We start from the raw sequence: 13,178 nt of genomic DNA, 5'->3' as shown, positions 1-13,178 counted from the left end.
GCAGACTCGGAGTCCACCCCAGGCCTGGCTGCGGGGAAGATCGGCCCCCGCTCACCCCACGACCCCCACCCTTGTGTACCCTGCAGGCTGGTCCTTCTGAGCTATCCGCAGCCCTCCAGGGCTTCTCACACCCACAAACCGTTCCACCTGTCGGTCCCTCTGCCTACAACCTGACCGCTTCTCCCTCTTCTTTGCCTGACCAACTCAGGCTCCTGATTTTCTTGGTTCAAGGCGTTTTGTTGGGTGAAACTTTCGTAATCCATCCAGTCTGGTTGGGGGCCCCTCCTCTGTGCTCCCACACCCTCCCTCCTTCACATGTCTGTTGTCCTGGTCTGCATCTCCCAAAGCAAACCCTGAGACACGACTTTGGGTCCAGGTAGTCTATTTGAGAGGTGACCCCAAGGATCACCAGAGAAAGAGTGGGGAAAGTGAGACAGAGAGAGAAGCCACCAAAGGGTGAGCTTATGAACTCATCCCCATCACCGGCGACGGGGCTCAGTCCTGCTGGGGATCATCGGAGAGGCTAGGGGCACAGCCTCAAAACTGTCCCACTGGAGGACCAGGAGGCTGGGGCGTTTCTCCACCAACTCCCATCCCCTATTGCTACCCCCTCCCCTCTCTTCCTCCAATTCCAGATGTGCCTCCAGGTGCTCAAGCTGAGAAACTGAGGGAGCCAGGCCTTGAGGTAGAAAAGTGGTCCGCTGCCTGCCTACTACAGCTGCAGGTGAGCTCAGGGCTTCCAGGGGAGAAGAGGCGGGCCATTGGCAGCGTCTGGCTTGACACCTTCCCATGGAACGGTCAATTTGTTCTTATTTTCTCCCTTCCTGCCCCCATAGACCATATTTTTCATCTCTGCATCCCAGCTTCAAGCAGTGTATCAGCCCACACTTCGTCCTCAGAAACTGTTTACTGAATGAGCGGATGGGCGAGTGAATAAATGGACAAGCCGGGAGTCTATGTTACCAAATAATGAGGGAGAAGACTGATTTTTGCGGTGCTGGGATCAAATTACAGTGGCTTTGAACACCAGAATGAGCTGTCTACTTTAATAATTTGAGGGGATAACTTTCACACACACAAATTGGCAGAAAACACAGGAGTTTCAAATCAGAAAAATCTCAAAACAACCTGGTAAATGAGACTTCCATATCCACGTGGTGTCACAAGGATGAACATATCCCATGAAAACCATCTGTCCTTTTGGTAATGCTCATAGCATCCTGGAGCCTCAGGAAGCGACTTCCCCACTGTTCCCTTCCCAACCAGGGGCTTGAAAACCCATCCCCACAATTCTCTCTGAGTCCAAATAGGGGGGCTATTTCTCTTTAGTTTCTTTTTTATTCAGTCCAAGTGCTATTGAAAGTAACAAACGGGGCTGGCTCCTTGGCCAAGTGGTTAAGTTCACGCGCTCCGCTGCGGCGGCCCAGGGTTTGGATCCTGGGTGCGGACATGGCACCGCTCATCAGGCCACGTTGAGGCGGCGTCCCACAACCCACAACTAGAAGGACGTGCAACTAAGATATACAACTGTGTACCGGGGGGGTTTGGGGAGATAAAAAGCAGAAAAAAAAAAAAAGATTGGCAACAGGTGTTAGCCCAGGTGCCAATCTTTAAAAAAAAAAGAAAGTAACAACCAAGGCAAAACTAAAATTACCCCAGACAGGAAGAACAAGAAGCAGCAAGCGGTGTGGAAATCGGGGGGTGTACGCAGCCACGGCCGTCCTCGGTTAATTGCCCGACACGCCCTCCTGGCCCAGTTCACAGATCTGGACTGGGCAGGCCTGGCCACGCAAGTGACCTGCCCACCCGCCCTTGGGCACTCCCACGGCCTCCGTCACGCTGGCACCCAGATTGGGCCACCCTGCCCAGGTTGCCATGGAAGTGGAAGAGAACTGAGTTGCTCCCATGCCCTCTGGCCCAGATCCAGAGCCCGGGCTCCCCTCCGACAGGAAGTGCTCCCCTGGGCTGTTGAAGGTCCTGACTCACCTGTCTCACCCACAATAGGTGTGGTCTCGGCAGGGACTCTACCAGCAAGGACCTGAGTGGTCTCTACCCTGTGGACCCGTCAGCCAGGGATCCAACAGCAGTGCTCCAATCCTCTCTGAAAAGGCACATTCAAGGCCTGGAGAACTCAGCTTGCCCATCCTGAACTGTAAGGCGATCGCGGAGCTCAGAGGCATAAAAGGAACCCAGCTCCTTCCACAGGGATTAGCCTAACTGGGCGGCCCAATGCAGGAGGGGGTGCCCCCAGCACTAACAGAATTGAACGTCCATCCTTGAAGCTCTGGCCTCCCCCGGCTTCTTTGACACAGCACTTTCCCGTTTCCCTGCTACACTTCCGGTCTCTTCTGTGACTCTTTGTCTTTCATCCTCCCCTTGGCTGGGGGTGTTCCCTGGCTTCTGACCTTGTCTTCCCTAATTTATGAGTTTCCCCACACTGTTCATCAGTGAGCTTACCAAGCTTGGCTTCAAGGATCATTTTTCAAGAGTTCAAACAGGAGTTCACCTTTACACCGCTCTCTTTATATTTCCCAGGGCGGAACTTTCTAGGGGCTCAGTAGATGTTGACTCATAAATTTCTACCTATAGTCTGACTCCCTCTTCTTGGCCTCAATCCAGCCAGAACAGAAATTTCTGTCCAGGCCACGCAGCACCAGAGGGCAATCCCAGATGCCTACACTCCTGCCCCCTCTATCTCACCATGTCTCGCTGCCAAGACATTCCCATGTGGCCCCCAAGTGTGTGTGTGTGAGAGGGCGGTGGTGTGGGACACAGTCCCCGCTCAGGATCCCAAATGTGAATCTGGCCAAAGGCCTCCTGCTTCTGGCTTCCCTTTCAACTTCTCCAACTTTCCACCCTTTCTCTGGCCATAAGCCCAGCAAAGAGACCTTGGAACCCACTGTCACACCTCTCCTGGCCCCGCCTCCAGGTTTCTTCCCACAATTCCTGGCGACCAGAAGGAGCAAACACCAGGCTTTCACTTCCTCTAGGATATAGCCTCCTACTCAAAGGCAACAAGCTTTGTGACCTGATGGATGGTGGAAGGCGTATTGTCTCTCCATCACGGAAGAAATATTGTGATCTGATTCTCCAGGATTGATTTTTTTAAATTGGAATATAATTGACATATAACATTGTTTTAGTTTCAGGTGTACAACATAATGATTCAATATTTGTATATATTGCAAAATGATCACCACAATAAGTCTCGTTAACATCGGTCACTATACATAGTTACAGTTTGTTTTCTTGTGATGAGAACTTTTAAGACCCACTGTCTTGGCAACTTTCAAATATGCACTACAGTATTGTTAACTGTAGGCACCATGCTGTACATTACATCCCCAGGACTTATTTATATAAAACTGGAAGCTCGTACTTTTGCCCCCCTTCACCCGTTTTTCCCAGCCCATCCCCCTACCTCCTGCGTCTGATAACCACCAATCTATTCTCTGTATCTATGAGCTCACTTTTGGGGTTTTTTAGATTCCACATATAAAGGCGATTATAGAGTATTTGTCTTTCCCTAACTTATTTCACTTAACATATTGTCCTCAAGGTTGTTGTCACACATGGCAAGATTTCATTCTTTTTATGGCTCGATAATATTCCATTGTATATGTACACCACATTTTTGTTTTAGAAAGGGCTTTTTATTTATTTATTTATTTTTTGCTGAGGAAGATTTGCCCTGAGCTAACATCTGCCGCCAATCTTCCTCTTTTTGTATGTGAGCCACATCACAGCATGGCCACTAACAGACCAGTGGTGGAGGTCTGTGCCTGGGAACCAAACCTGGACCACCAAAGCGGAGTGCACTGAACTTAACCATGAGGCCACCAGCACTGGCTCTCTACCACATTTTCTTTATCCATTCATCTGTTGGTGGACATTAGGTTGTTTCCATACGCTGGCTATTGTAAACAACACTGCAGTGAACATGGAAATACATGTATCTTTTTGAATTAGTGTTTTCATTTTCTTCAGATAAATACCCAGAAGTGGAATTGCTGGATCATATGGTAGTTCTATTTTTAATTTTTTGTGAAATCTCCATACTGTTTTCCACAGTGGCCACACCAATTTACATTCCCATCAACAGTGCACAAGGGTTCCCTTTTCTCCACATCCTCACCAACACTTATCTCTTGTCTTTTTGGTAAGAGCCATTCTAGCAGGTGTGAGGTGATATCTCACTGTGGTTTTGATTTGCATTTCCCTGATGATTAGTGATGCTGAGCATCTTTTCATGTGCCTGTTGGCCACCTGTATGCTTTCTTTGGGAAAATGTCTATTCAGATCCTTTGCCTGTTTTCTAATTGAATGGTTTGGTTTTTTGTTATTGAGTTGTATGAGTTCTTTGTATATTTTGCATATTATCTCCTTATCAGCTACATGATCTGCAAATATCTTCTCCCAATTGTTAAGGTTGTCTTTTCGTTTTGTTGGTGGGTTCCTTTGCTGTGCAGAAGCTTTTTAGTTTGTTGTAGTCCCACTTGTTCATTTTTACTCAGGATTGATTTTTTTTAATTGAGGTAACATTGTATAAATTTCAGGTGTACATCCTTATATTTCGCCTTCTGTATAGACTACATCGTGTTCCCCACCAAGAGTCTAGTTGCCATCTGTCACCGTACACACGTGCCCCTCTAGCCCTTTCACCGTCCCACCACCCGCCTTCCCCTCTGGTAACCACCAATCTGTTCTCTCTATCTATGTGTTTGTTTATCTAAGATTGATTTTGAATTCACTGAAAAAATTGGAAAAAGCTTCCCCACTGCCAAGCGAATGGCTCCTCAGGCTGCCCAGGAGAAGGGGGCCTATATAGAAACGCAGGAGAGAAAAGCCCATTTGAATTCTTCAGAATGTTCTCTCTGTTTCACGTGGATTTTCTGTTACTCGTCCTGACAACCTATGGCGGAGTCACTACTGTTGTCTGAATTTTACCGTAGGGAAGATTAAAGCACAGAGAGGTCACGTGCCTTGCACCATGCGATGCTGCCGAGAGTGCTAGAGCTGGCATTTAAACCAGGTTTTGGTCTCACTGGGAAGCAGCCATGACTCCTTCTTCCGTGTCTAGGATCACGTAGGCTTCCCTCTGAGTCTTCTCTTTCCTTCATTCTCCATTAGCTAATCTCATGCCAATTTCCTCTTTAAACTCTGACTTTGCTCATTCCTCCCCAATCCCCATCAAGCCCCTGGCCTAGACCCTCACGATTTCATTTCTTTTTTTTTTTCTTTTAAGATTGGCCCTGAGCTAACATCTATTGCCAGTCTTCCTCTTTTTTTTTTTTCTCTCCCCAAAGCCCCAGTACATGGTTGTATATCCTAGTTGTAGGTCATTCTAGTTTTTCTATGTTGGCGCCACCACAGCATGGCCTGATGAGCGGTGTGTAGGTCCACACCCAGGGTCCAAACCTGCAAACTCCAGGCCGCCAAAGCGAAGCGTGTGAACTTGACCAGTAGGCCACGGGGCCACCCCACCATTTGATTTCTTGATTCCTGCCCCAGCTTCTCAATCAGACTTTTACTGCCAGTCCTTGCTCACAGGACTTTTTTACATAAATGCCAGGCTATGGCTCCTAATGCTTTCTTCACATCATTGTAATCGTTTTTGGCTCCGCATCCCCAGAGATGATACATCCTGGCGTTCAGGGAGGACCCCAGCCCACTGCTCCAAACCTGTCTTCCCAACTCCCCCAATTTCACCTTCCAGATCAGTACAGGCAGACCCCAAACCACTGCCAGCACACGCCGTGCTCATTCCCACCTCTGAATCTTTGCCAGGCCCGTTCCCCTGCCTGGAATGCGTCCCATCTATCTGCACAATCCTGTCCATTCTCCAAGGCTCAGCTCAGTCCCCCAGCCCTCCTTTGTCCCCCCTCTGTCAAACTTCTTCCGTGCTCTCCTCCAGGACCACAGGGTTTGACCTTGAATTGTCCTCTAAGAGCCTCCTTTGTTTCCCCAGGGTGACTGTGAGCTCACTCTTTGGGGACGTGAGAGGTGTCAGATGCTTCCTGTAAACCACTCCCTCCCCAGCATTTAGGGTACTTTACTAAAAAAGCAGGTGCCCAGGTCCCATCCCAGACTTGCTACACCAGAATTCCTGAGAGTAGGCCCAGGCATATGTATGTTTTTGATAATAGCCTAACTAAGATATAATTCACATACTATAAAATTCACCCTTTCAAAGTGTGCAAGTCAGTGGCTTTTAGTATATTCACAGAGTTTTGCAACCATCACCACTAGCTAATTTTAAGTCATTTTCATCACCCCAAAAGGAAATTCCAAACCCATCAGCAGTCACTCCCCATCCCCCTTCCTCCAGCCCCTGTCAACCAATAATCTACTTTCTGTCTCTCTGGATTTGCCTATTCTGGACACTTCACATAAATGGAATCATACACTATGTGGTCCTTTGTGTCTGGCTTCTTCACTAAGCATAATGTTTTCAAGCTTCATCCATGTTGTAGCACATGTCACTACTTCCTTCCTTTTCATTGCTGAATAATATTCCACTGTACAGGTAGACCACGTTTTGTTGATCCGTTCATCAGCTGATGGACATTTGGGCTGTTTCCACTTTTTGGCTATTATGTATAATGCTGCTGTGAACGCTTGTGTACCAGCTTTTGTGTGGATGTATGTTCTTCTCTTGGGTAGATGTCTAGGAGTGGAATTGCTAGGCCAGAGGGTAACACTATGTTTAACCTTTTGAGGAACTGCCAGACTGTTTTCCACAGCAGCTGCACCACTGAACCATCCCACCAGCAATGAATGAGAGTTCCATTTTCTGCACATCCTTGGCATATGTATTCTTAACATGCTCCACAGGTGTGACAGTTTGAGCATCCCCCTGCTAAGCTCTGGAAGCCCTACTTGTCTACCATTCCGAGAATTACCTGGGACTCCTCTGAGGCATTGGGTGGCCCTGGGTTGGATCACCTTCCACAGAGAGCCCCAGGGTGGGGACGGTGGAAATGGTGTGCCTACGAGTGTGAGCAGAACCAAGGAATTAATCATAGCAGCCTTGGTGCTAAAACTAAAGGCCCAAGAAGCTGAGCAATGAGCCATATTTAGGAGGAAGTAGCTGGAGTGGGGGATGGCCCACGACCGCGCCAGGTCCTGTCTCAGCCTTTGAGTTGCTATTTAATTGTGATAGGGCCATTCTGCCTCCTAGGATGGCTCTGATGTGTAAAAAATCTCCCCATCTCCACCCCAGAAGGATGCTGTGAGGTTAAAATTAGCTAATCGAAAGCATCTGGTGCAAGTTCTGGGTAACTCCTATGTGTTATTATGGTATTATCTCTGTCTCGTCCTCGCGTGGGAACGGGAGGGCATGGTTGAAGAGATGGGCAACACCACAATGTTCCGGACTGATACTGCGGTTCTGATTCTTTCCAAGTACCACAGCCATGGTTTAGATGCCCGAGTCTGCGACTCTGCTGGACTAAAACAAACAGGAAGTTTCCGTTTCCCCCGGATCTCAGAGGGGCTTGGGCAGCATGTGACTTTTGCTGGCCAGTTCCTTATCTTTCTGGAAGGACCTTTCGGGCTGAGGTGTGGCTGCGTTTGTACTCACAGCAAAGCTTCATCTTTTTTTTTTTTTTTGCCTAAATAACTTCCTGTCCAGAAGTGATTATAGTCCCCCCAACACACACCTTTACAACATCGAGAGGACTTGTGCTGAAATCAAAGGGTTGGAATTCACAGCAAAGTCCAACACCAGGATCTGGTTGTAAATCGAGACGAAGCTGTTTGTGCGGGCAGAGGTGACAGTTGTTTCTCAGAAGCTCAGTTCCCGGGAACAGGAAGAGGGTTTTTTTTGAACTGAGTGAAACCTTAGTCCCCTTGAGCAGCTCAAGGCTGTTTGTTTGCTTGCCTTGCTCACACAGGCTCCCTGTGGGCGAGGTCAGAGTAGAGACCCGGCTTTTCTTTGTCCCTGGGCTTGTCATGAGCCCCAGGAGGACGGAGCTAAAGCCACCATGTGTCAGTCAAAAAGGGGAAGAGAAAGGGGATACAGAGCAATTGGGGTTTCGTTTCCTCTCTGCCATGTGAAGAACAGAAAATCCCCGAAATGGGTCCACGTGGAAACAGTCCTCGAGAATAAACAGCTGTTGGCCACGGTCATCACACATCAGCCACGGGAGGCCTCCCTGCTCCTGCTTCCTGGAATTGTACTCCTTGGCTGCGAGATGAGCAGATGGTGTAAGTTCATTTGTGGCTTTGGAATGAGGGCTTATTTTTTTTTTTTAATAGAAAAACTCATGGGTTTCTCATGGGCTGCAGCCCAAGTCTTGGCTAACTTTTGTCAAGCCCTTGTAAGTTTCTCACGTCCCTTCGTCATCCAGAGCTCAGTCATAAATAAATAAGCCCATCGGAACCTCTGAGCCTTTCGTTCCGAGAAACAGAATGAGTCACGCGGCTCCTCAAGCTCTCACTCTCAGGAGCCAGTGAGAGTGTGGCTAGAGGGGCCTGTGCCCTGCGGGGAACCCCGGAAAGCCTCTGCCCTGTGCCTGCTCTGCAGTCCTTTGGCTCTCGAGAACAGAGTTCCAGTCCCAGGAGGGGGTGGAGGGGCTCTGTTCTTGACTGGAAGAGTCAAGAGAACTTCTCCTGAGAGGACCAAGAAACTTCCCAGAGCTCTGAGGAGCAGTGAGCAAGGGTGTCCTCGCCCCACTTGAGCCTCCTGGGTCACCCCTGAAGAACAGAGGCCACACAGGTGCTCAGGCTGTGTCCCCAGGGCTGTGTCCTGGGGAGAGAGCCTATTTGAAAAAGGGCAGAAAACCACAGGAAAGCTCGTGATTCATCTTCTCTTTGCTCTAGTGCTCTTAGGGTCAGCCCTCAAACCTCACCCGGCCCCAGGCCAGGATTGGGGGGCAACAGAATTGGACTTGAGTGCACCCACACTGACCTCCCGGAAGCTTTGGCTTCAGCCCCGTTCCAGGCACCAATAGATTGGGGCTGCCTGTTCCTCTCCAGGCACCCTGCCCACCCAGTTGGACGGGTTGGGGGCCACTCCCTCCCTGGGGGTGGTTTCTAGCTTGGCACTAGCATCACCGCACCTGGCACTGACAGCCCTCAGACTCCAGGGCATTGTCCAGAATGTTGATGGTTGGGAGATGAGTCTGGAAAATAACTAGCCAGTGCCTCCCATCTTGCCACCCCAGCTCCCTGCCCGGCTATGTGGATAGGGGTCAGCGCCTCATTTTCTAGGAAGTCAACACATTGGCTAATGATTCGAGCTCAAGATGGAGGGTGCTGAGCAGGCTACCAAGGGCCACTCAGCCAGCCCTCTGCTGTGAGGGCAGCGCCATCCTGACCCCGAGGAGGCGGTGGCACTACGCCAGGTCTCAGTCTGTCAGGCTAATCTTCCTTGGTGGTAACAGAAGCAAATAACAGCTCTGCTGTCCTGAAGATAAAAGGGGAACTCTCAGGAGTGCTGGAATGTTCTTTTGGTCGATCTAGGTGTGGTTACCTGAGTGTATACATGTGACAAAATTCATTGAGCTGGTCAATTAGGATTTATGCACTTTGCTGTATGTAAATAGTATATCAATAAAGTACTCGGCATGAAAAAGAGCAAAAAATGAGAGAACAGACGTGCAAAGGCACTTTGTACCCTGAAAACCATTTGTTAACATGGATTTTTAAAGACTTTTAGTGACGGATAGCCACTATCCTGACTTGTAATATCATGGATTCATTTTGCCAGTTTTGGAACTTCATGTAAATGGAATCATACAGTATGGACCCCTTCAGACCAATGGGTGTTCACGGCTTCCTGGTGTTGCTAGTTCCTGGATGCCTCAACACCCCTTGTTAATTCCCTTCATCCTGCCAACGCCTTTGTAAATGGTACCTTCAATCAAAAGTCTCCCCAAAAAATCTGCATAAAGAAAACAAGGGGAGGGGGATGGCCCCGTGGCCGAGTGGTTAAGTTGGCGCGCTCCGCTGCAGGTGGCCCAGTGTTTCATTGGTTCGAATCCTGGGCGCCGACAGGGCGCTGCTCATCAGGCCATGCTGAGCCGGCGTCCCACATGCCACAAGTAGAAGGACCCACAACTAAAGTATACAACTCTATACCGAGGGCTTTGGGGAGAAAAAGGAAAAATAAAATCTTTAAAAAGAAAAGAACAAAAAAAGAAACAAGGAAGTGCTCACAAAAGGATAGGAGCATGTTGAAAGGACACAGGAGCCAACCTGAAGGAGCTTCCCATGGCCAAAGTTAGAACAATTTAACAACAAAATAAATAGCGACGGTACTGGGCAGTACTCATAGAATAAAATAAATATTCAAGAGTCCATACTGATATTAATAAATAACTGAATAAACAAATAAATGAGGGAGAAGGGACAGCTCCTCCTTGCAAAAGAATTCCAATTAATAAATGCAGAAGGAGTGAAGGAAATCTAAAGAACGCCATAATAACTCCTGCAGAGAAGGTCTAGCGATGGATGCTAAAATCAGTGGGCCAAAGTTCTAAGAGAGACAAGATGAACATGTAGTTTCAAAGTATCTTCTCCAAGATAGTTATTATAACAAAGGAGGAATAGTAATTTTCTAGTGGAGAAACACAGAAGAAACCACCTTAACCAATAATCGGGGTTAACATCACCAGTAATAAAACACAGTGACGTCCTGTAACCTCCGAGACGATGAAAGGGGCACAACATCCCTTCTGTGGTATTCTTGCCAAAAATGCATAACCTCAATCTAATTATGAGAAAACATCAGACAAACCCGAATCAAGAGATGCTCCACAAAATACACGACCAGTACCCTTCGGGAGTGTCAAGGAAGGATAAGAGAAGACAGAAGAACTGTCGGAGATTGGAGGAGACTAAGGAGACATAACGACAAAATACAATGTGGAATCCTGGGTTGGATCCTGAAACAGAAAAAAAAATTTCTGGAAAAAGTGGTGACATTTGAATTAGGTCCCTAGTTTAGTGAATAGCCTCATATCAAGTTTAAATTCCTGGTTTTGGTCATTGTACTGTAGGCTTCCATTATCCGCGGTTTCACTTTCTGCTGTTTCAGTTACCCATGGTCAACCACGGATTGAAAATATTAAATGGAAAATTCCAGAAATACACAATTCATAAGTTTTAAATTGCACACCATTCTGAGTAGCGTGATAAAACCTCGTCACTGTCCTCCTCTGGCCTGCCCTGGACACAAATCATCCCTTTGTCCAGGGCATCCATGCTGTGTATGCTACCCACCCATTAGCCACTTAGTAGCCGTCGTGGTTATGAGATCAACTATGTGGTATGGCAGTGCTTGTGTTCAACCCACCCTTATTTTACTTAATGACCCCAAAGCACAAGACTAGTGATGCTGGCAATTCAGATATGCCAAAGAGAAGTCGTGAAGTGCTTCCTTTAAGTGAAAAGAATGTAGTATGTATAGGGTTCCGTACTATCTGCTGTTTCAGGCATCCACTGGGAGTCTTGGAACATATTCCCCAGGGATAAGGGGGGACTACTGTACTATACTTATGTAAGATGTAAAAATAAGGGGCAGCTGAGTGAAGGTATATGGGAAATCTCTGTACTATTTTTGCAACATTTTTGGAAATCTGAATTCAAAATTAAAAACTAGGTTCTGATTCTGGTTAAGATGGAGTAAGTGCATTCTATCCTGCTTCTCTCACTAAATGCAACTAAAAATCCTGGGCAGAATGCACAGAGCAGCTTATCTGAGGACTCTGAAAAGTAAATGGTGGCAGGCAGACTGGGGAAGTATACCAGAACTCAAAGTATGATCAATCCAGCAGTGCGATTCCTGGGCTTTTTTACCTCCCATATCTCCTGGCCTGGATTCAAAGGCAGTACAAATTCCAGAATTGTGCACCAGATGTGGACAGAAAGATCTCCAAGATATGCATTCTTTTTCTGGTCCAAAGAACGGGATGGGGAGTCCTATGGCACAGAGAACGTGGAGAAATACCCTTTTCTTTCAACCCTAAGCCCCAAGCAAGCCCTAGTTCCAAAGCTGCAGTCCCATGGCAGCAGCAATGGCAACACTGGTTAAGCAGGTACCTGAAATTTCTCTCTGACCAAAAGAATCCTTTTCACTGGCCAGAGGAACTGTGGTACAAAGAGCATGGGGAAAATCCCTGTTGTTTTTTTTGTTCTTCTATATATCCCCCTGCAGCTTGACCCTGAACACAGACTCAGTCACAGGAATTGTGTGGTAGAGCAGGGAACCTAAGGCCCAGGCTTTCTAGTCACCAGACCAGGATTGGAGGTCCCTTGGAGCTGTAGAGTATGGAGCAACTGCAAAGAGAAGGGAACTTGAGAAAGGGACGACATAAAGTTATGCATAAAGTCCTGGGCTCCAAATGTTGGCTCTGCCTCTAATGAGTATACCAAAGGTTTTGACAACTGAACTATGGAGTAGACCACTGCCTAGCTTCCAAATTGGCCCCTGAGTGGCTCACACATGGAACAGACCTGAATAGCACTGCAAGGTGTTTGAAAACTAGACTGGCATTGGAACCACAGCCTACAGAAGATGGGTCAGAACTTGTGGCCTGAACCTACCTGAATCAATTACCTGCTAAAACAGTCAAACAAAGAAATCAACATTTTCCATAGGATTCAAGCAGGACTCAGAGTTTCATAACATAGTATTCAAATGTCTAAGACATAATTCAAAATTTCTTGGCATACGAAGAACCAGGAAAATCTCAATAACTCACAAGGGAAAAGATTCAACAGGTGCCAACCCTGAGATGCCCCAGATGTTGGAAATATCAGAAAATACTTCAAAGTCGGTATTATAACCATGCTCCAAAGGGTATGAGCACTCTTGGAATGACAGAAAGTGATAGCAGAGAAATGGAAGCTATAAAAATAAACAAAGTGGAAGAAATTTTAGAATTAGAAATTAGAATAACTGAAATAAGATATAAAACTTTGCCATGAGCTCAATAAAAATGAAGATGACACAGAAAAGAGTCAGTGAACTTGAAGATAGATCAAGAAATTATCTGATCTGAACAACAGAGAGAGAAAAAGACTTTTTAAAAAGTGAACAGACCTCAGAGATTAGACCAAACATCAAATATTCATGTTGTTGGAGTCTTAGGAGGAGAGGAAAAGAAGAATGGTGCAGAAAAAAATATTTGAAAAAATAACATCTGAAAAATTCCCAAATTTGAAGAAAAACA

The sequence above is a fragment of the Equus caballus genome, chromosome X (assembly GCF_041296265.1).
Source record: "Equus caballus isolate H_3958 breed thoroughbred chromosome X, TB-T2T, whole genome shotgun sequence".
In the NCBI taxonomy this organism is placed as follows: Eukaryota; Metazoa; Chordata; class Mammalia; order Perissodactyla; family Equidae; genus Equus; species Equus caballus.
This window is presented reverse-complemented; position numbering follows the sequence as displayed.